The sequence below is a fragment of the Myotis brandtii genome, unplaced genomic scaffold (genome assembly GCF_000412655.1).
Source record: "Myotis brandtii unplaced genomic scaffold, ASM41265v1 scaffold37, whole genome shotgun sequence".
Lineage (NCBI taxonomy): Eukaryota > Metazoa > Chordata > Mammalia > Chiroptera > Vespertilionidae > Myotis > Myotis brandtii.
Genome location: NW_005364225.1, coordinates 2,578,383 through 2,599,842, shown reverse-complemented (window position 1 = coordinate 2,599,842; position 21,460 = coordinate 2,578,383).

Below are 21,460 nucleotides of genomic sequence, written 5' to 3'. Positions count from 1 at the left end.
CCCCCCGAACTGCACAAATTTTTGTGCACCGGGCCTCTAGTATTCTTATATATGTGTCTTCATTTATTCAGCATCTACTTAATAAGTTCCTACTATTTACCTGGTACTGTGCATAATATGGAGTCAGCAGTAAACTAAACAGACACAAATCCCATTCCTCATTTTAGTATGGAGAAATAGATATAGAATGAAAATGAAAGTATAAATATGTAGTAAGCTAAAAAGCAGTAAGTTCTATAGAGGAAAAAAATTAAAAAGCAAAGAACGGAAGTAGGGGATGCCAGGAAGGGGGAGGTTGGGAAAGTCTACAAATAAATGAGGTAAGAACCTTGAAGATACCTTGGGAATGGAGTTCAAATAAAAGCAAGCAGAAAGTGTAAAGACTCTGAGGGAAGAATGTATGTGGTGGGGTTAAGGAATGGCAACAACAACAACAAAAACACACACAGACACCAGGACAATAAGAAACAAGCCATAACAACAGTGAGGGACCAGCTGGAATAGGACATTGTGGATCATTTTTAAAACTCTGGCAATCTACTCTAAATGGAGAACCTCAGAGGGGAAAAAGTTCTTTTCCCATCTGTGGTTAGGAGGTAGATATACATGTTTTAGTATTCATTCAGAACCTTAAAATAATAGTGTGCTTCTATATTTCCTAAACTTTAAATAGGAAGGATGGACAGTTATTACAAATATAACTTCATTAAATGCTGATTATAGTTTAGTGATGGCTCTAAATATGATAATTTAGTATCTGTAAAATTTTCTTAAAAGATCCTCTTTCAGCTAAATTTTTGTCCCTTGAAAATGATCAGATGCTAGGTACCCGAGATGACTAACACACTACAAGAAGCAACAAATAGAAAGGATTCTCTGAAATATAGGAAAGGTTCATTGTGATGAAAGAGTACTAAGAGTGATGCCAAAAAGTATGAAGACTGAAGCCAAAGGTTTGAGTCCAAGTTCAGACATATGTGTGATTCTCAGAAAATCACAAAATTTAACTAAATCTCAATTCCTACTGTTTGTTTTATCTCTCTCCAAGGAGTGGCATGAAGATCCAATGAGACTGTGTGTAAGCACTATAAATATTGTAGATATAGAACACATTATCATAAGTAGTAGTAATGATACAATTCAGAAATACTAAAATGACAGGGAGTTGGGTTTTCATGAGTTTGAATAATTTGGTTTTTTACTCTGGAGGATAGCTACCCTCTGTTTAAAGGAGGATCTTGTCTAGAATTCCCTCTAAAATTCCACCTAATCTTGTTGTCCTCTTCTCTTATTCAGCCTACATATTTCCCCTGACCTCCAGACCCATATTCCTGCGAACTTGTGGAATATATCCATAATTATACAAACTCAAAATTAATATTTACCAAACTAAGTTTGTTGTCTTTCTCCTTCACTACCTCTCGCCACATAGTCCCTCTGTAGTGAACAGCATTGCCATCTACCCAGTTTCTCAAGTTAAAGACCTGACAGTCTCCATGCACTCCTTATTCCTCACACCCTCCACCATTTGAGAGCATTGATTCTAGAGTCAGTGCTTAATAGCTTGATTTAATCTTGGTCCTGTCACTTTCTAGCAGTGAGACCTCAGCAAAAATCTCTATGCTTCAGTGTTCTTAGCTATAAAATGGGCATTAACAAGGTGCTTCTACATATTTCCCCTGACCTCCAGACCCATATTCCTGCGAACTTGTGGAATATATCCATAATTATACAAACTCAAAATTAATATTTACCAAACTAAGGGAGAAAGGGAGAAAGGGAGGAAGGGAGGAAGGAAGGAAGGAAGGGACTTTTTAAACACACACACACACACACACACACACTCATGCACACACCAGATACCTTAGAACAATTGTATTCTGTGTGCTATGTAACTGCTCTTTATTATAAATGTTATTGTTGTTGAAATTATTATTAACCTTACAGGTTCTACCTTAGGATGATCCAGACTCTAACTTTACTCTCTTCACTCAGTACCATAACTTTACTGCATTACCTAATTTAATGACATTTGATCTAGCTTTTTAATAAGTTTTACCACAGGACAATGGTGGATTACCTTGTATGCATCCACCTATGGACAATGGGCTTTTTTAGTACAGAGGTTATCTTTTACTTATTTTTATATCCCCAAAGACTAGTACTGGGTATAGCACATGTTAGCTACTCAGTAGATATTTACTGAAAGGAAAGGAGAAAGGAAGGAAAGGAGGAAGAGAGAAAGGGAGGAAGGGAGAAAGGGAGAAAGGGAGGAAGGGAGGAAGGGAGGAAGGGACTTTTTTATTTTTGTTTCTATAAAGATAAGTGATTTCTGGTCAAGTATGATTCTGATTCCAAAGCATCCCTGGATAAGTAAATAAAGGTTTTAACTTTCAGAGATTCCGAATCAAAAGGCCTCATGCACAGCCAGTAATCTGTATTTTAACAATTCCCCAAGTAAGAATGCTTGTGCATGTTTTTTCCTGAACAGGTATGTCTAGTTAAAGATGTTGGAGCTGAACCCTAGCTCAGGCACCATTCTGCAACTATGTGTGCTCTAGGAGAAAGAAGTAAAGTTTCTAATCTATATATGTAAAAGGCAAATATGCAAAGTGTCCCCTCGGGAGTTCGACCAGGAGACCAGGAGTTCGATCGCTTGCTATTACATGCACTGACTACCAGGAGATGGTGGGGAATAAAGGAAGGCCCTGGCCTGCAGCTGGAAGGCCCTGATCAGCCCTCATCACTGGCCAGGCCAGGGACCCTACCGGTGCACAAATTTTGTGCACCAGGACTCTAGTATACAATAAAGCACTGTCGATGCTAGTGTGACCCTTCTCAGGGGATGCTGAATTTAATTAGAAATATAGAGGAATATATGTATTATAAAATGATTAACCTGTAACAATATATAAAGGGAAGTTCTGGAGATTTAAAAAAAAGAAAACTACTAGGCAGTCATCACTTGAGGATATTTTAAAACAACTTCTGGAGGTTAAGTTTTAAAGAGGATGTCCGTATACATTCTGGCTTCCAATAGACAATTGAATACAAATTCCAAGAAATAGTTATATTTATCTCTTGCTTAATATACTTCAGCTAAAATCCAGTTATATCATAACCCCAGAACTTGAATTATTATAACTTTTAGTTTCAAAATAAAGGTAGTATGCACGTCTGTTTTAACTAAAATCAATTAATCTTCTAGGCTTCATGTCAATTTCTCACAATGGTATTTCCTCTATACTTAATTAATTATTACTCAGATTTTATAACTGAAAATCTGACAAATGCTTTTAAGAAGCTTCGGGATTTAGGTACTTTTTGTATGTCTGAATGTTTCAGGTGCTTTCATATGCCAATGCCTTTACAGGTTACTCCCTTCACCTGGCCAATTTATCTCTTCTCTCTTCACCAGGAAACATATCAGTCATCCTTCAAATCTAACTCAAATATGTGGTTCTCTCTTAAAATATATGTGGTGTTGGCTCATTGCTCTTATTTATCAAAATAAAAGCAAATCTTTGAAAGAGGGAGAGAGGGTGGGAGAGTAGGGGGAGAGAGAAAAAAAGAGAGAGGATGAGGGAGAGAAGGAGAGAGGAAGCTCCTCTAAATATAAGAGCTTAAATGCCCAGAACAATGACATTTACCTTGCTGAGATGTTTTTTGGTAAAACAGAAATATAGTGTCATGGAAATGAACACAACATAGCTGAGCTGGACAGTAGTACAATCGCAAGTTCAACATGCTAGGGTGGGAAGTTAGACTTTAGGGGGAGAGAGAAAAAAAGAGAGAGGATGAGGGAGAGAAGGAGAGAGGAAGCTCCTCTAAATATAAGAGCTTAAATGCCCAGAACAATGACATTTACCTTGCTGAGATGTTTTTTGGTAAAACAGAAATATAGTGTCATGGAAATGAACACAACATAGCTGAACTGGACAGTAGTACAATCGCAAGTTCAACACGCTAGGGTGGAGCCAGAATATCTGTAGGAGTAGAATCTAGGATCTGACATTTATCAATTGTGGGAACTCAAGCAAATGACATAATATTTCTTTGTTTCAGTTTCCTTAAATTGAAAATGGTACTCATATGGACCTCGTTTTATGTGGTATGAGGACTAGATTAGACAATAAAGGTGAAGGGGTAGCCTGTGTCATACTGGATGCAAAAGGATTATAAATAGCCAGTGGGAGATATTCAATGATGTTAACCAGGAAGTGTCATGGTTAAGGGCGATCTATTTTCAGCTCAGACGTCAATGTCAATAATGAAGTTAATTTTCCCAGCAAAAAAAAAAGCAATATTCCAGGCAGAATACAGAATTCTGAACAAGTGGAATACGCAGAGCACTTATATCAAACAGTGCTATGTGGAACAAGTAGAAAAAAAGCAATTTCTGAACAATTAATGCTTAAGCAGAGTGGGATGAAGAAAGCAATTTTTTCCTATTGATAAAATGAATAAAATTTCTAAAATAAACTTTGAGGAAATTCAGAAGCTAAAAATGAGAGTTTTTTGGTGAACAAGTTTTTAACAAAACCTGACAATCCCAGCATTTGTAGTCAACAATTATTCAACCTGCACTTAGCGAACTCCAGTTGGTGCAAGACTGCGGTACTAATGGAAAGAGACCCAAGAGGCTTGTGGCCGAGACCAGCCCAGGACACACAGAACAGGACTGGCAGAACCTGAAGAACAAGAACAAAATAAAAATATAAACCAAAACTATAACCAGAGTGGATCAGTCTACGTTCTTAATGTAAACAGAGGCAATCACTTCAGTTGGGCATAGCTTGTTTCATGGTGATGGAAGGGAACTTAAAATTAACATTGGAACAGTTTGTTATATATAATTTGCCTTTCAATTGTCTGATAGAGTCCTTCTCAATCCTTTTTTTCCCTTTTTCACAGAATTTAAAGTGTAAAAATCTCTCTAATTACTGTTATATATTGCTCTCCGAACTAAATGTTCACTACTTCACATTTCTGGTATACAGAATACTTATACCAGCTAAGCAATGTACAGTTAGAGAATATAGTTTAGAAAATGTTTATACCAGCACATATCTAAAGGTCTTTACAGTAATTTGGGGGGGAATAAATTATCAAGGAATATTAATTAGGTTTATTCATTCACATCCTTCAGTTCTATTATTATAGAGCATATATTTTGCCCAAATTCCTAACTTCCTTACAGTGATATAAATAATGCTTCAGCACTAAGCTTTTAACATAGTATAGTATATAATTGACTAAATATTAATAACTGTTTCTATTAGAATCTAGGGCTGAAAAAAGTGGAAAAGAAAAAAAATTGGAAGTTGCCTGTATCATGCCTGATCTCACTTAATAGAACACCATGACCCAGGGCATTGAAAGACAGAAATATTTTAGGCAATTTCTGTTTGTTTTTTTTTTAAAAAAAATCACTGTTTGGTTTGAAGCAGTTGTTCCTCCAACCTTACGTCATACAAATATATAGCACACAAAAAGCTAACAATTGCAAAGTAGGTTAGAAGAAGCCTCAAATGACTTTTAATGAAGCATTACATGGCCAAAACACAGAAGTTTAAATTAGTAGCTTAAAATGTTCCATTTACCACACATCACAGAAAGTATGAGTCTTCTTTTGGTTTCTTCACTTACATTCTTCCGAATCCTTGACCAGCTGAACGGTTTGTTCCAGGTCATCAAACCCCTTAGTAACATAGATTCCAAAATTCAGGCTTACAAAGGATATGGTTGGCTACATATTACTGTCAGTTCACTCAGCAGAAAAACTAATGGTACACATTCACACTCACATGTGCACACACACATACCAACCATGCACACACATGATTCCCTTAGAAGCATGCAGTAAATTCGAATTACCCCAAGGGCAAATACAGGTATAAAGAGGAATTTTAATACGTCAACCAACATATGAAAACTATGCCAACACCTGATTTAACTTTCAAAGTTTAAATTTTTAAAAATATATTTTATTGATTTATTTAATTTTTTTACAGAGAGGAAGGGAGAGGGATAGAGAGAAACATCGATCAGCTGCCTCCTGCACACCTCCTACTGGGGATATGCCCGCAACCAAGGTACATGCCCTTGACTGGACTCGAACCTGGGACCTTTCAGTCCACAGGCTGATGCTCTATCTACTGAGCCAAACCGGTTAGGGCTCAAAGTTTAAATTTTTACAATCTTTCCCAGGTGAAGCCAAGTCATCTCCCCTCCGATCTCTGGCTGGCACATAGCCCTACATCTCTACTGGCTTTAGGTTAATTTCATAAACCAGACTTTCTCAATACCAATGCTAAAAGAAAATCAGTCCTATGAATTGTGAGTTGTTGTTATAGAAGGAAAAAGAGTGCCAGGGTCAAACTGAGCAAGGCTCAGTTAAATAAAGCCAAATGGGTTTTCATTTTTTGTTTGCCAATTAGTACGGTTTCTCACAAGTGTTAAGGGCCTTGTTTCATAAAAGCTTAGTGTACATTGTGAATAAGGAAATGGGCAAAGCATCAATGCTAAATGTAGAGTTTAGAATTTCCCGAAGTTATTTGAACATTTCATGGGAGTGGTGTTATACAGCAGCCATGGCTGGAAAGTGTTACACCCTTTGCCTCCAGGACCCCTCAGCTTTCCCTTTCAGAATCCTTTCACCTACCCCTTCATCTCATTATCATTCTTCCCACAACTCCAACAGGTCCCCCACATGCTGCTCTGGACTCTCCAGGAGTAAAGGCGAATTTTTCTTGAGTTGTAGGCGATTATTAAATTTAATTGTCTGAAGATTTTATCTCTATTTATAACAACAGCGAAACCTAGAATTTTTTGTTGTTTGCTATATGTTAAGCATGGGACATGACCCATATATTTATAAATTAAAAATGTCATAATACAATAACTGACCCATATAAGAGAATATAAGTAACATGCATTTGTTAAACATAATAGTAAAAAGAATGTTGATTAATCCACCACACACACTAAAAATAAGAGCATAATAAATGTGTCAGCATCTACCTAAGTGTTCCTCTCCTCTCTAACCCTCCTGCCACCAGAGGTAACCATTATACTGATTTTAGGATGCATTTTTTCTTGATTTTTAAACATATAATAGTTTTTCACATATGTATCTGCCCCTAAACAATGTTTGCTTTAGTTTATTTCTGAGATATATACATGTAATCGTTAGTGCTTTGAATTTTTCACAAAATACTATTTTTATGTATAGCTGAAATTCATTTGTTTTTGCTGCTACATAATATTCCATTGCATGAATATACCACAATTTATGTACTTTTCTGTTGATGAATATTTAGGACATTTTTAGCTTTTTTGCTATTACAAACAATAATAATACTACAAATATTCTTGCACATGTATAAGACTTTTTTAGGGCATATAATTAGACTCATTCATTCACATGAATGTAACAATCAGATTATATGAGACTGTTAAACTTTAAACATAAAGTCATGTTGCCTTCCAAAGTCAATTGTGCCAATTTACATTGCCACCAACTATATATATCAAGAGTTCTTTTTAGTCCTTTTCATCAGGATTATTTTATTAAGTATACAGAAATTTATAATGATTATAAATCCCAGTGAATTGAACCTGTTTTAATTATATTATGCATATATATACACACACACATATATATCTTCTGTTTATATTCTATACCAAAAAATTATTTTTATCAGAGATACATTTTTCTGATATTAATATAGCTAACTTAGCTTTTATTCTTTTTGGTTAGTATGCTTGTATATCATTTTCCAAACTTTTTGTCCTCACATTTCTAGGTCTTCAAAAATAACATATAAACTACTATCTTTCACCTGTCAAGTTTAATCCATTTATGTTAACTATGGACATTTATATATTTAGATTTGTTATATTTGGATATATTTGATACATTTTACTCTTTTATTTCTACTTGCTTTTTATATGCTATTTTTACTCCTCTATTTTATTTTTATTAAATGATTTTGGCTATTTCTTTTATAGTTGCACTAAAAATTATATGATTCATACTTACCATTAAAAATATAAAGTTATTCAGTATCTTAAGTCCTCAAACAATAAAAGGACTCTAGAATCTTGCTACCTAAATCGTATTGTCTATGGACCTTCACCACTGACCGTACCTGAGAGCTTGTTTAAAATGCACATTCTCAGGTCCCACTCTAGACCAACTGTTGTCATTATGCAGAAAAAGGAAGGACCCACCAAAATTGTGGTTCAGACATCAAGTCTGATGATTTCTCTCTCTCTCTCTCTCTCTCTCTCTCTCTCTCACACACACACACACACACACACACACACACACGAAGAGAGAATAAAAACGTTCATTACTTACATAATGAGGCTTTTTGGGGAGAGTTGCATGTGTTCCAAGTCTGAAAATGGCTACCAAGAGACAAGAAAGGAGATTGACTTGGAGCTTTTATGATGGTGTGGCCACAACAACTGGCACTGTGAGCAGAATGTTTACCAGTGGTTCTCAACCTTCCTAATGCCGCGACCCTTTAATACAGTTCCTCATGTTGTGGTGACCCCAAATTTATTGTTACAAATTGAACATAATTAAAGCATAGTGATTAATCACAAAAACAATATGTAATTATATATGTGTTTTCCGATGGTCTTAGGCAACCCTCTCTGAAAGGGTCATTCGATCCCCAAAGGGGTTGCGACCCACAGGTTGAGAACCGCTGGTTTAGACTATGACTACTACCACAGGCGTCTTTCTTCTCTTGCTTTGGCTTGGTAACTGGATCTACTGACTGCTGGTGGTTTTTTGCTTTGAGCTGAGCCACTTTGACCTGAGTTTACTTGAGTCCTAACAAGGCTTTGTTACAGACTTAACTAACCTAACTCAAAAGTTGTAATTGACATTTAGAGTCAGGTGTATGTTAAAGTAGCCCTGGTTACTGTGTCCTGACCCAGACCTATTTGCGTGTCTTGAGTCCAGCATAAACCATGTCTGATATAAGGCTTAGGAAAATGATTCTTGCTCTGGGAGCAATGGTTCTCTTTACCCCACTCATAATTATAACTTTAGAGGAGCAGTTACTATGTAGCATGCTGAGGTCAAACTCCTAAAAGCAAATGGCTCACTATGACCCTACAAAATGCCTTTGCCGCTACTACTGCCTATGCCTATGTCATCCAAAAAGATTCAGACCTTCAAAATGATAGGGAAATACCCATGGCATTCCTGGTGCCTGCCAATGCCTAATTTAATCATTTCCATGGGAGAGGCCTCTAATTCGGACAGCATAAACTTATAATTATGAGCAGGTAAAGAGAACCCCACAACCTCTGAAATAGACCAGTAACCAAAAGAAAGAAAGAAAAAAGGAATAAAGAAGAAAGGAAAGGAAAGGAGCAGGGAAGAAAGAAAGACAGAAAGAAAAGAAATAAAGAAACCTGGATACAGGGGAAGGAAACAACAGAAAACTGATACAGATCCACAGTTTGACACAATTGGAATCCCAAAATTGACCAAAAGAATTTATATAACAAAAAATATAATCAGGTATTGCCCTAGCTGGTACAGCTCAGTGGATAGAGCATCGGCCTGTAGACTGAAGGATCCTGGGTTCCATTCTGGTTAAGGGCACATGCTTGGGTTGCGGGCTCAATCCTCAGCAGGGGGCATGCAGGAGGCAGCCAATCAATGATTCTCTCTCATCATTGATGTTTCTGTCTCTCTCTCCCTCTCCCTTCCTCTCTGAAATCAATAAAAATATATCTATAATAATAAAACTGTAATATGCTAATTAGACCGGACAGCCGAACGAATTTCTGGACGTTCTTCTGGACGTCCTTCTGGATGACCTTCCAGACAAAGCCGGGGCTGTGAGGGCTGAGGCAAGCCACCGCAGGTGCGAGGGCTGAGCCCCTTGCACAAATTTCGTGCATTAGGCCTCCAGTTTATATATATATATGTATATATATAATCAGGTACTGATTGGTTTTTGCACATCTTAATCAATACTGTTGCCCAAATTATACTTATATATGGGGTTTCTAATAAATTTAAACAAGATATTCCCTATAATCTTGGAATTACTGAATATAAAATAGAGGATAAAGAGATATGCCTCATATACAATATAATTAAAATTACTAATTCCATCTAATCAGCAATTGGTACACATTTTGCTATTATAACTTGGCTAATATATTCTGTTCAGTGTCTATTTCAACACAGTTTGACTTCACTTTCAAAGGAACACAGTACACCTATTATGGGCTGAATTGTGTCCCTCCAAAATTCAATGGTTGAAGTCTTAACTCTCAGTACTTAGCATTTGACTATATTTGGAGACAGGGCATTTAAAAGGTAATTAAGATTTTAAAAATGAGGTCATAATGTTAGGCCCTAAGCCAATATGAGTGATGTACTCATATAACTTAACAAAAGGAAGACAAACAATCCAATTAAAAAATAGACCTAAATAGACACTACTCTAAAGGGGACATACAGATGGCCAAGAGACATATAAAAAAATGCTCAAAGTCACTAATCATCTGAGAGATGCAAATAAAAATGACATTGAGATATTACCTCACACCTGTCAGAATGGCTATTATCAACAAATCAACCAATGACAAGTGTTAGCAAGGTTGTGGAGAAAAGGGAACCCTAGTACGCTTTGGTGGGAATGTAGACTGGTGCAACCACTGTGAAAAACAGTATGGGGTTTCCTCAAGAAATTAAAAATGGAACTCCCATTTGACTCAGTGATCCCACTTCTAGGAATCTATCCTAAAAAACCTGAAACACTCATCAGGAAGAATATATGCACCTCTGTGTTCAGAGCAGTGCAATTTACAGTAGCTAAGACCTGGAAACAGCCTATGTGCCCATCAGCAGATGAATGGATTAAAAACCTGTGGTACATTTACTAGTATACAATGGAATACTACCCTGCTGTAAAAAAGAAAGAACTCCTACCATTTTTAACAGCATGGATGGACCTGGAGAGCATTATGCTAAGCAAAATAAGACAGTCAGAGAAAGGTAAGTATCACATGATCTCACTCATTTGTGTAATATAATGAACAACATAAACTGGTGAAAAAAAATAGATCCAGAGACATAGAAACATGAACAGACTACTGAACATCAGAGGGAAGGCAAGGGAGGGTGGATGGGAAGAGATCAACCAATGAATTTGTATGCATATCTGCATCTCCCATAGACACAGCCAATGGGGTGAGAAGGCCTGGTGGGGTGGGAGGATGGGAGCTGGCTGGAAGAGGTTAATGGGGGGAAAAGGAGGATCTATGTAATATTTTCAGCAATAAAGATTAAAGGGGAAAAAATCCTTTCCTGAAAATGTTTTCATTGATTTTTTTTTCTTTAGAGAGAGAGGAAGGGAGAGGGAGAGAGAGAGCAAAGCCTAGAAGAGAGAGAGAAATATCCATCAGTTGTTTTCTGCACATGCCCCAACTGGGGATCAAACCTGCAACCAAGTTATGTGCCCTGACCAGGAATAGAACTTGTGATTCTTTGGTGCCTGGGACACACTCCAACCAACTGAGCCACCCTGGATGAAATTCTCCTTTTCATTCAACACATTAGCAATGTTTCACTAAGACTGCACAGATTCAGGGGGAAGGTAACTTTTGTGAGAGAAACATCAAAACATTTGAGACATGTTTTGGAACACCTGAAGATCCAGAAGCACATGTAGATTAGCCTTAGATGGAGACAGACATCAAATTTCACACAGAAGAAACAAACTGACAGTTTGAGGTGGGGAGAGGATGCAGGAAGATCGGCTGGTTCTCAGTAATGCATAATTGCTGGATTGCAAAAGTGTACAGAATGCAAATTATAGACCAAATTTTGCACTATCTGCTCTGAAGAAGGTCAGATTTAGCCAAAACGTCTTGAAGAGCATGGCATTTGGTCTGTGCCTTAAGAAGCAAAGATGTGGGTATCTTAAAGAATTAGCAAGATAAATAATAACATCAAATTAGGCCTTAATTTAGTTGGAGTGGTTGAGAATGGGGAAAGGGGACAGGTTGCCAAGGTACAGTGAGAGATTACAGCTCACAGGTTAACTATAGAAACAAAGAGGTACAAATTTTGAAATGGAAACATCTGGCCTTGAGTCAGTTCCATCTAGAACAGTGGTTCTCAACCTTGGCTGCACATTAGAATCACCTGGGAATCTTTTTAAAATCCTGATTTCTGGGCCTCATCCTCCGGAAATTCTGTTTCTTTGTTATGGGGTGGGGCCACAACATTAGTAACAAAGAAACAGAATTTCCGAAGGATGAGGCCCAGAAATCAGGATTTTAAAAAGATTCCCAGGTGATTCTAATGTGCAGCCAAGGTTGAGAACCACTGATCTAGAAGGACAGTCTGAATAATGACAATAAATTTGAATGATGAATATTTTAATTTCAAGGAAATATTTAAGGAAAATAATGCATTTCCAAGTGAAGAAAGTAGATAAATTGAAGAAAGGGGTCATATAAAATGTCTGCATTGGTACAGAAACAAAGATAACAAGATAGAAAATTAAGCTTGAAAGTGCTCAAGGAAGTAGTAGAACAGGGAATGCTGACAGAGAAGGGAAAGAAAAGTGGTATGAATGAAGTGTGATTCTCATCACCAATAAAAGCAGTGAATTCTTAGGGAAAAGAGAGAAGAAATTTTACTACCAAAATTTTCCATCTAAAGTATAAAATAAATTATTTGAGAGTAAAAAAAAGAATTAGATGAGACTGTATTTTTGTTTAAATAAGCAAGGTTTTAAAGCTATCAAATTAAATATATAAAAACTACAGGTTCTATCAGAAATTACTTGTGCTTGTGGGAGATACAAGGCCTTTTCTAGTACACAATAACAATACTCCAACACATGATAATATGCTAAGATTTCAGCATAGCTATTGGCTAATGAGATTTGCTGACATCTTTTTTATAAATTACACTATATTAGTAATCATAAGCAATGGATTTTTTTAATTTTGTTTTATTGCTTAAGGTATTACAAAGAGTATAAGCAATGGATTTTAAACTTAGGTGCAAAAAACTATAAGCGGACATATAAGATATTGTAAATTGAATAGATTTCTGAAAGCACATTTTGAAATAAGCTTTAAACATTTTATTAGATATTTATTATATATCTACTAATCTCAAAAGAATGAATTTAGTGAAAAGATCTGTTTGGCGTCTGATCAGGAAAATTTATTGCTAGAAGTGGAAGAATCATTTTGGTATGGTGATACCAAATCTCAGCCAAAACTCCTGAACCCAGGAAAATTTCTTGATTTCTTCATTCAATGCATATGACAGTGTTAGGTAAATCCATTTGTTAAAATTCCATGTTATAGCACAACTCTAAAGTTCTTTGAATTTTTAATTGTTAATCCATATATGTATAATGAAATTAGATATGTTGCACTTAAGCATGTTTACAACAACATAATACAAAAAAAAATTGAAAAGGAAATCACATCATTTTATTACTCTTACATATATGCTATCAAGGAAACAAGAAATGAAATGGAAAGAAAACAGCCTTTGTAGTGAAACAGAGAGACTTCACGTCCCATATGTGTTGGTAGCTATGAGACCTCAGTTATTTTCTCTAAGGCTCTCATCTGTAAAATGGAATAATATATACTTTATAAGACTGTTGGGAGGATCAGTAATGACTCAGATGACGTTTCTAAGATGTAATGGGTGTGCTGGAGAAGTGCAACTATTTAAATATGATGAAGCCCTGGTGAGTATCATCCTGATATACCAAGGTTGTGGGTTCGATCCCTGTTAGGGTGCATACAAGAATCAACCAATGAATGCATAAAGTGGAACAACAAATAGATATTTCTCTCTGTGTGTGTCTCTCTCTCCCTTCTGTGGGGAGCTGGCACGGCCATGGCATACTCAGCCCCAGGGCGCCTTATGTGCCATGCCAGCTCAGCCTGGTTCAGTGACCCTGATTGGGGGGCGTGAAAGGATTGAGAAAAGACAGACAAGAGAATGAAAGCTGGGTCTCGGTGGGACGCTGCTCCCTGATGAGGAGACAATGCCAGCGCCCACAAGCCGTGTCTTTATTTTATAGCAGATGCCACGAGGCAAAGTAGGGGCGTGATCAAGTTGTTTACAGCATTCTCGTGAGTTCCAACCCTACTCAACTACATGTACCTGAACTGTAGCACAAGGCACGTGGGGCTACGTGTTCGGACCATAGGTTCAAGCTTACAACCACAGCCGTTGGCTATAATTGTGCTGGGAGGGCCCTGCCCTCCAGCTGGGACTTGCACGTGGCAATGAGAGGACCCTGTCCTTTCATTAGTCTGAGGCTTGAACCTGGCCACGCCCCACACCCTTCCTCTTTCTCTCTAAAAAAGAAATAATAATAAATCAATGAAAAAATTTTAAATAAGATGAAATAGGGCCTTCAGTTAAATTTACATTTTAAAACAGAACTGAATATACTACACAATGTCTCTGTGTGGATATATATCTACATCCTTATATAGGAATGTATATACATATAATAATTATAAGAAATATAATTATATTATTTTTATATAAATATATTAAATACAATACAAATAATTATACGATCTTTGCATTACATGTGATTTATATGTAATCCATGTCCACATCTACTTGATGCAGAATCTGATAATCTTTTCTGAATGAATTAATTCAACTTTGCTTGAATCTCTCCATGAACCTCTCAAAAGGTTACATTTGTTTTCAAGGCAGGATTAACCATGGGTTAAGCACATCTGCTTCCTGATGGCTTTTCTCTTGGTCCCACCACTTTCCTCCTTTAGAGCTGATATTTAAAATCATTTTTGATGTGTTACTTTCCTGTTTGCCTTCCAACAGAGCTATTCAAGCTCAACAGTCCTGCTCTGAGTCTAGCTCCCAAGACTACACAGGACAATAGAGACACAGTTTCAACCACATGTAGTTCATGAAAAATTTTTTTTCAAACCTACTTCTTTTTGAAACTTTTATAAAACCAAAAGGGGTGCCGTAGCCGGTTTGGCTCAGTGGATAGAGCGTCGGCCTGCAGACTCAAGGGTCCCAGGTTCGATTCCGGTCAAGGGCATGTACCTTGGTTGCAGGCACATCCCCAGTGCGGGGTGTGCAGGAGGCAGCTGATCGATGTTCCTCTCTCATCGATGTTTCTGACTATCTCTCTCCCTTCCTCTCTGTAAAAAAATCAATAAAATATATTTTAAAAAAAAAACCCAAAAGGGGCATTAGCATCTTGAGAAACTCCTTACTGTTAGTTCATGTTAAGTTCTATCAACTATAACTCTTAATTGATACTTAATGGTCTCTTTACTTGAACATCTGATCATTGCTAGGTAGCAGAGATGAGTCATAACAGTAATTTGAGATTCCTCAACCTCATAATGCCTGGTATTCCTGATGTAATTCCTATTAATTCTACCTCCTTGAAAACAAGACTATAAAATTCTCCAGGCACAATTTGTAACAGAATGGAGTTAAATCTCATAATAAATTTACTCTTTGTCAGTGTAATTTACTCACATTGCCTCTATTTAACTCAATTTAAGGCCATTAAAATCTAAAATATGATTCAAATGCTTGTTTTTGATATAATTCATTATTCATTTATGTTTTTTTAAGATGAAGGCAGTTATATTATCTCCAAGTGAAATTAGCACATTCAATAAGCAATACAATATTGAATATCTAAAGTTTTGCCATTATGGCAAGGTCAAATGTGGTATTTTCTACTCTCTTGGTTCACATTCATGACCCAAATGAGGTTACTGCTTATGCACAAAGTACAGTTAAATCAAGGCTAGGCAAGAAGACCTTTCTAGTACAAGATAGAGCCCCATTCCCCTTGATTAGTGTCATTGTTAATGATATATTATCTAGTTTCCTAAATATTAACATAGTAGATCTTTATCCCTACTATTGAGTCTAACTTCCTAAACTATTTACAGTGATAATGTGATAATTTTTCAGTTATACTTAACTGTAGCTCTGTAATGATTTTTTTTATTAAAATGGAAAAATGGTCCTCTACAGTACATTGAAATTAGATATATAAAATATAAGCCCCATGGGAAAACTTATAAATTTTCCTCTTGAAAGGAGCCAAGCCATAATTCTGTTTAAGAATATACTCTCACATTAAAGTTCTCACAGCTCAAATTAAGTATGTGATAAATAATACCACTAAACTTTGTTTTAAAAAGAAATAAAGAGTAATCATGGATTTCAATGCATTTATATTTTGGAAAAGATAGATATCTTACTATTTACATTAAGTTACAATGAAGTACAAAAAATATGTCCAACAAGGTAATGTGGTAATTGTGTTATAGTAAATCAAGGCTTTTTTTGTTGTCTGGCATTTGTGTGTACATTAAGAAATAATTTTGCCTATGGTTTTCCGATTATTTTGAAGCATATCTATAACATTACACAATTGGATTTGATGGTATTTAATGAATAAGAGTAGCTGATCTTCTTGAATCTATATTTTGTGTTACAGTGAGATAAGTATATTGGAGTGAGTTAATCTAATTACACTTATACTGACCTCATTTGTAAAAAAACAGCTTTGGAAGCATATGACACACATTAAACTATTTCATTATTGTTTCAAAAATTCTGGTTTTTCTGGACAGATATGTGTCAGTAGAACTGCAATGATGCATGATGCATGCAACTGCTTATCTTAGTGTCAGCTTTCACATAAAAAACTAAACTATTACACAAATTCCACTATTAATCAGAATGACTATGTAGCAATTCAAACACCAGGGAAATAATTTTGCTACAGATTTTGAAATAGTAAGGAGCATTTCCTTATAGATATGCTGTCTTTTAATTCTCTATGTCCTCAGAAAATTCACCAGCTTTTATAGAAATGATTCTCTAATCTATAGGTCATTATTAATTTCCTTTCTGAGCTCCACGTCTGTTGCTTGGATATTGCCACTCTGATATCCACTATGAAGCCAAATCCCATTTATTTACATATAAAATAAAACTTCTATGAAATGCCTTTTTTACATAGTTGACATTTTTCTTCTAATCTTCCAGTTTCAAAAGTAATCATTGCTTTCCTGTATTTTCTAAATCCTCTTAGTCCACAACTATAGTCAAATGTGTCACTTCCTCTCCATTTTCATGGTCACTTCCCTAGTCAAGGTCTTCACTAGTTCATGTGTCGTCATAAATGTTGAGTTCCATAAAAAATTCCATATCTTTCTTTTAAAAAATGTGATCCTGTTCCTGTTCAGATTCTCACTCACAGTCTAAAAATCTTAACCTTTAAACTCAAGTATGTGATAAATGGTCCTTGAAAATCATAGATCAAAGAAAGGGGTATAGTGAAAGTAGTAAAAAAAAAAGTGATAAAAAGGAACTATTTTTTTCAGAGACAATATTAGTTTATCTTTCTAACTGGATTGTTTGTGTTAAAATATCAAACAGGCCAAACAACTAGGGAGAAAAGAATAATATAGAAGTTAGATGATGAGGTATAAGCATTTTCAATTCTTTTTGGAAGAAGATAGAGGAAAAATGAAATAAGGGAGGAAGGAAATTAGGAATACAGTAACTAACTTTTTAAAAGTATTTATATACACTATATATAATATTATAGTATATGTATGTAATATAATATATAGAGTATTGTAATAGACTCCCAATTGGTCTCTCTACCTGTTGGCACTTCTCTTCTTCAATCTATCTTGCACATGAATCTTACAAAACAATGTCCTGCACACATTATTCTCTTGCTCAACATCCTTCATTGGTTCCTCATGGCCTGCAAAATATATTCCTTCTAAAGCCCCTGTATGAATATATGAAGCACATTCATGCTCTAAGAGATTTAAAGCATCCACAAGCACAATTCCTTTTTCAATGAAAGCTGTATAATACATAAAATGTAATCATTATTGGATTTCATTGGACCAGGTAACCCTCAGCTAAATCCAACTGCAAATATCATCTTTACTAACAATCTAAATTTTAAAACCTTGCTCAAACTCAACCCCTCTTCCTTCTATCTCAGTGTATGTTGAAACTTTTCTGGGTCAAGTAGGTTTTACTTCAACCTGACTAGTTATAAAAGAATGAGAAAAATACTGCTGCAAAGGATTCTGAATTTTTAAAAAAAATACTGAGAAAGCCTTGTTAGCCTATAGTGGCAGGTACCTGGTCCTGATTAGTGCATTTGACATGTAAAGCTGGTAAACTAAACAGTTGCATCAAAATCTAGGCATTTCAATGTGTATATTACAATAAACATACATCTTCAAAAGGTCTGAAGGGGCATTGGTAGCGGCAGTTGTGCTAATGTTAGAATATTGATTTTCCTGGAATTTCATTTTTCTCCGCTTTGCAAGCCATAATTCTATTCTAATTTCTGTTTCCAAGTCATATATATAAATATATATACATATGTGTATATATACACACACACACACACACATACACACGGTGTGTGTATGTGTGTGTGTGTGTGTGTGTGTGTGTGTGTGTATTCTTTTTACTAATATTTTCATACCATATACTCCTAATTGTGACTGGATTCCTGATGTCTTGCTTTTTCTTGTCAAGGTAACATTACGTAACCTTAGTAACCATGGTTACACACCTGGCACTAGATTTGATTCTCCAGTTTCTGGACCTCCTTTTCTTTCTCTGATGTCCAATAACCAATCAGTCTATCTCTGTCTGTGTTTGGCACTGATGCCTCCCTGAGATATGTATAGATTCTATTTCAACGTTCTCCCCCCAGTATGAATCTTCCTCTTAGTGCTGATTTTTTTCTAACAAAATGTGCATCATCCATCATTTTTATTTGTTATGTAGTGATGTGGCTATATATGCTTAATTTCCCCATAAAGAAAATGGACACTTGTTAAAAGATTTAGCATATTTAATAAAAAGAAGAAATAGAAAGGGAGAAGGAACACAGGCATAAAGAACAAAAGTGGCAACAACCAAGTACCTATCAATAATAACCTTAAACATAAATGGATTAAATGCTCCAATCAAAAGACATAAAGTAGCTGAATGGATAAGAAAACATGACTCATATATTTCTGTCTTCAAGAGACCCACCTCAGAACAAAGGACTCACACAGACTGATAGTGAAGGGATAGAAAAAAATTTTTCAGGCAAATGGAAATGAGAAAAAAGCAGGGTTAGCAATACTTATATATGACAAAATAGACCTCAAAGTGAAGGTCATAACAAGAGATAAGGAGGGCCAAATAAACAAAATCAGAAATGAAAGAGGTGAAGTAACAACCAACCCCACAGACATATAAGGATTATAAAAAATACTATGAACAACTCTACTCCAACAAACTGGACAACCTAGATAAAATGGACATATTCCTAGGAAAATACAAGCTTCTAAAACTCAATCAGGAAGAATCAAAAAAACATGAATAGGCCGATAACTATGGAGGAATTTGAAACAGTAATAAAAATACTTCCAGCAAACAAAAGCCCTGATCTGGACTTCACAGGGAAGTTTAACCAAAGATTCAAAGAAGAACTAAAACCTATCCTCCTCAGACTATTCCAAAAAATTCAAGAGGAAGACACACTTCCAAGCTCTTTCTATGAAGTCAGCATCACCCTAATCCCAAACCCAGATAAAGACACCACAAAGAAAGAGAATTGCAGGCCAATATCCCTGATAACATAAATGCTAAAATCCTCAACAAAATTCTAGCAAATCAGATTCAGCATTACATTAGAAAGATCATACACTATGACCAAGTGGTATTTATCCTGGGATGCAAGGCTGGTACATTATCCGCAAATCAGTAAATGTGATACATCACATAAACAAATTGAGAGACAAAAATCACATAATCATATTAATTGATACAGAAAAAACATTTGACAAAATCCAACACCCTTTCCTGATAAAAACTCTCAGTAAAGAGGGTATAGAGGGATCATACTCAACATAATAAAAGCCCTATATGACAAACCTACAGCCAACATCATACTCAATGGACAAAAACTAAAACAATTTCCCCTAAGAAATGGAATAAGACAGGGATGCCCACTTTCACAGCTCCTGTTAGACATAGTACTGGAAGTGCTAGCCATAGCAATCAGACAAGAAGAGGAATTAAAAGACATCCAAATTGGAAAGGAAGAAGTAAATAAAACTGTCATTATTTGCAGATGACATGATATTGTACATAGAAAACCCTAAAGACAACATCAAATAACTACTAGACTTAATAAATGAATTTGGCAATGTAGCAGGATACAAAATTACCCAGTAATCTATGGCTTTTTTTATACACCATAATGAACTCACAGAGAGATTAAAAAAACAATCCCATTTACCATTGCAACAAAATAATTAAGATACCTAGAAATAAACTAAGGAGGTAAAAGACCTATACTCAGAAAACCACAGGGCATTGAAAAAAAGAGGTAGAGGAGGGCATAACCAAATGGAAGAATATACTGTGCTCATGGATTGGTAGAATCAACATCATTAAAAGGCCATACTACCGAAAACAATCTATAGATTCAATGCAATTCCCATTAAAATACCAATGGCATATTTCACAGACCTCAAACAAACTCTCCAAAATTTCATATGGAATTAAAAGAAGACCCTGAATAGCCACAGCAATCCTGAGAAAGATGAACGAAGTTGGAGGGATCATAATACCAGATATCAAGCTCTATTACAAAGTCACTGTTCTCAAAACCACCTGGTACTGGCACAAGAACAGACATATAGACCAATGGAACAGAACAGAGAACCCAGAAATCAACCCAAGCCATTATGCTCAGTTAATATTTGACAAATGAGGCAAGAACATACAATGGAGTCAAAAGAGTCCCTTTAATAAATGGTGTTGGGGAAATTGGACAGATACTTGCAAAAAAAGTGAAACTAGACCACCAAGTTACACCATACACAAAAATAACTCAAAAAGGATAAAGGACTTAAACGTAACATGGGAAACCATAAAAATCTTAGAAGAATCCATATCCATAGGCAGCAAAATATCAGACATATGTTGTAACAATATCTTTACCGATATAACTCCTAGGACAATAGAAACTAAGGAGAAAGTAGACAATTGGGACTACATCAAACAAAAAGAAACCATCAACAAAACAACAAGAAAGCCCACTGCATGAGAGAACATATTTACCAATGATTTATCTGAAAGGGGTTAATCTCCAAAATTTACAGAGAACTCATATAACTTAACAAAAGGAAGATAAACAATCCAATAAAAAATGGACAAAGGACCTAAATAGACACTTTTCGAAGGACATACAGAAGGCTGAGAGACATGCAAACATGCTCAAAGTCACTAATCATCCAAGAGATGCAAATCAGAACAACAATGAGGTACCATCTCACACCTGTCAGGATGGCTATCATCAACAAATCAACAAAC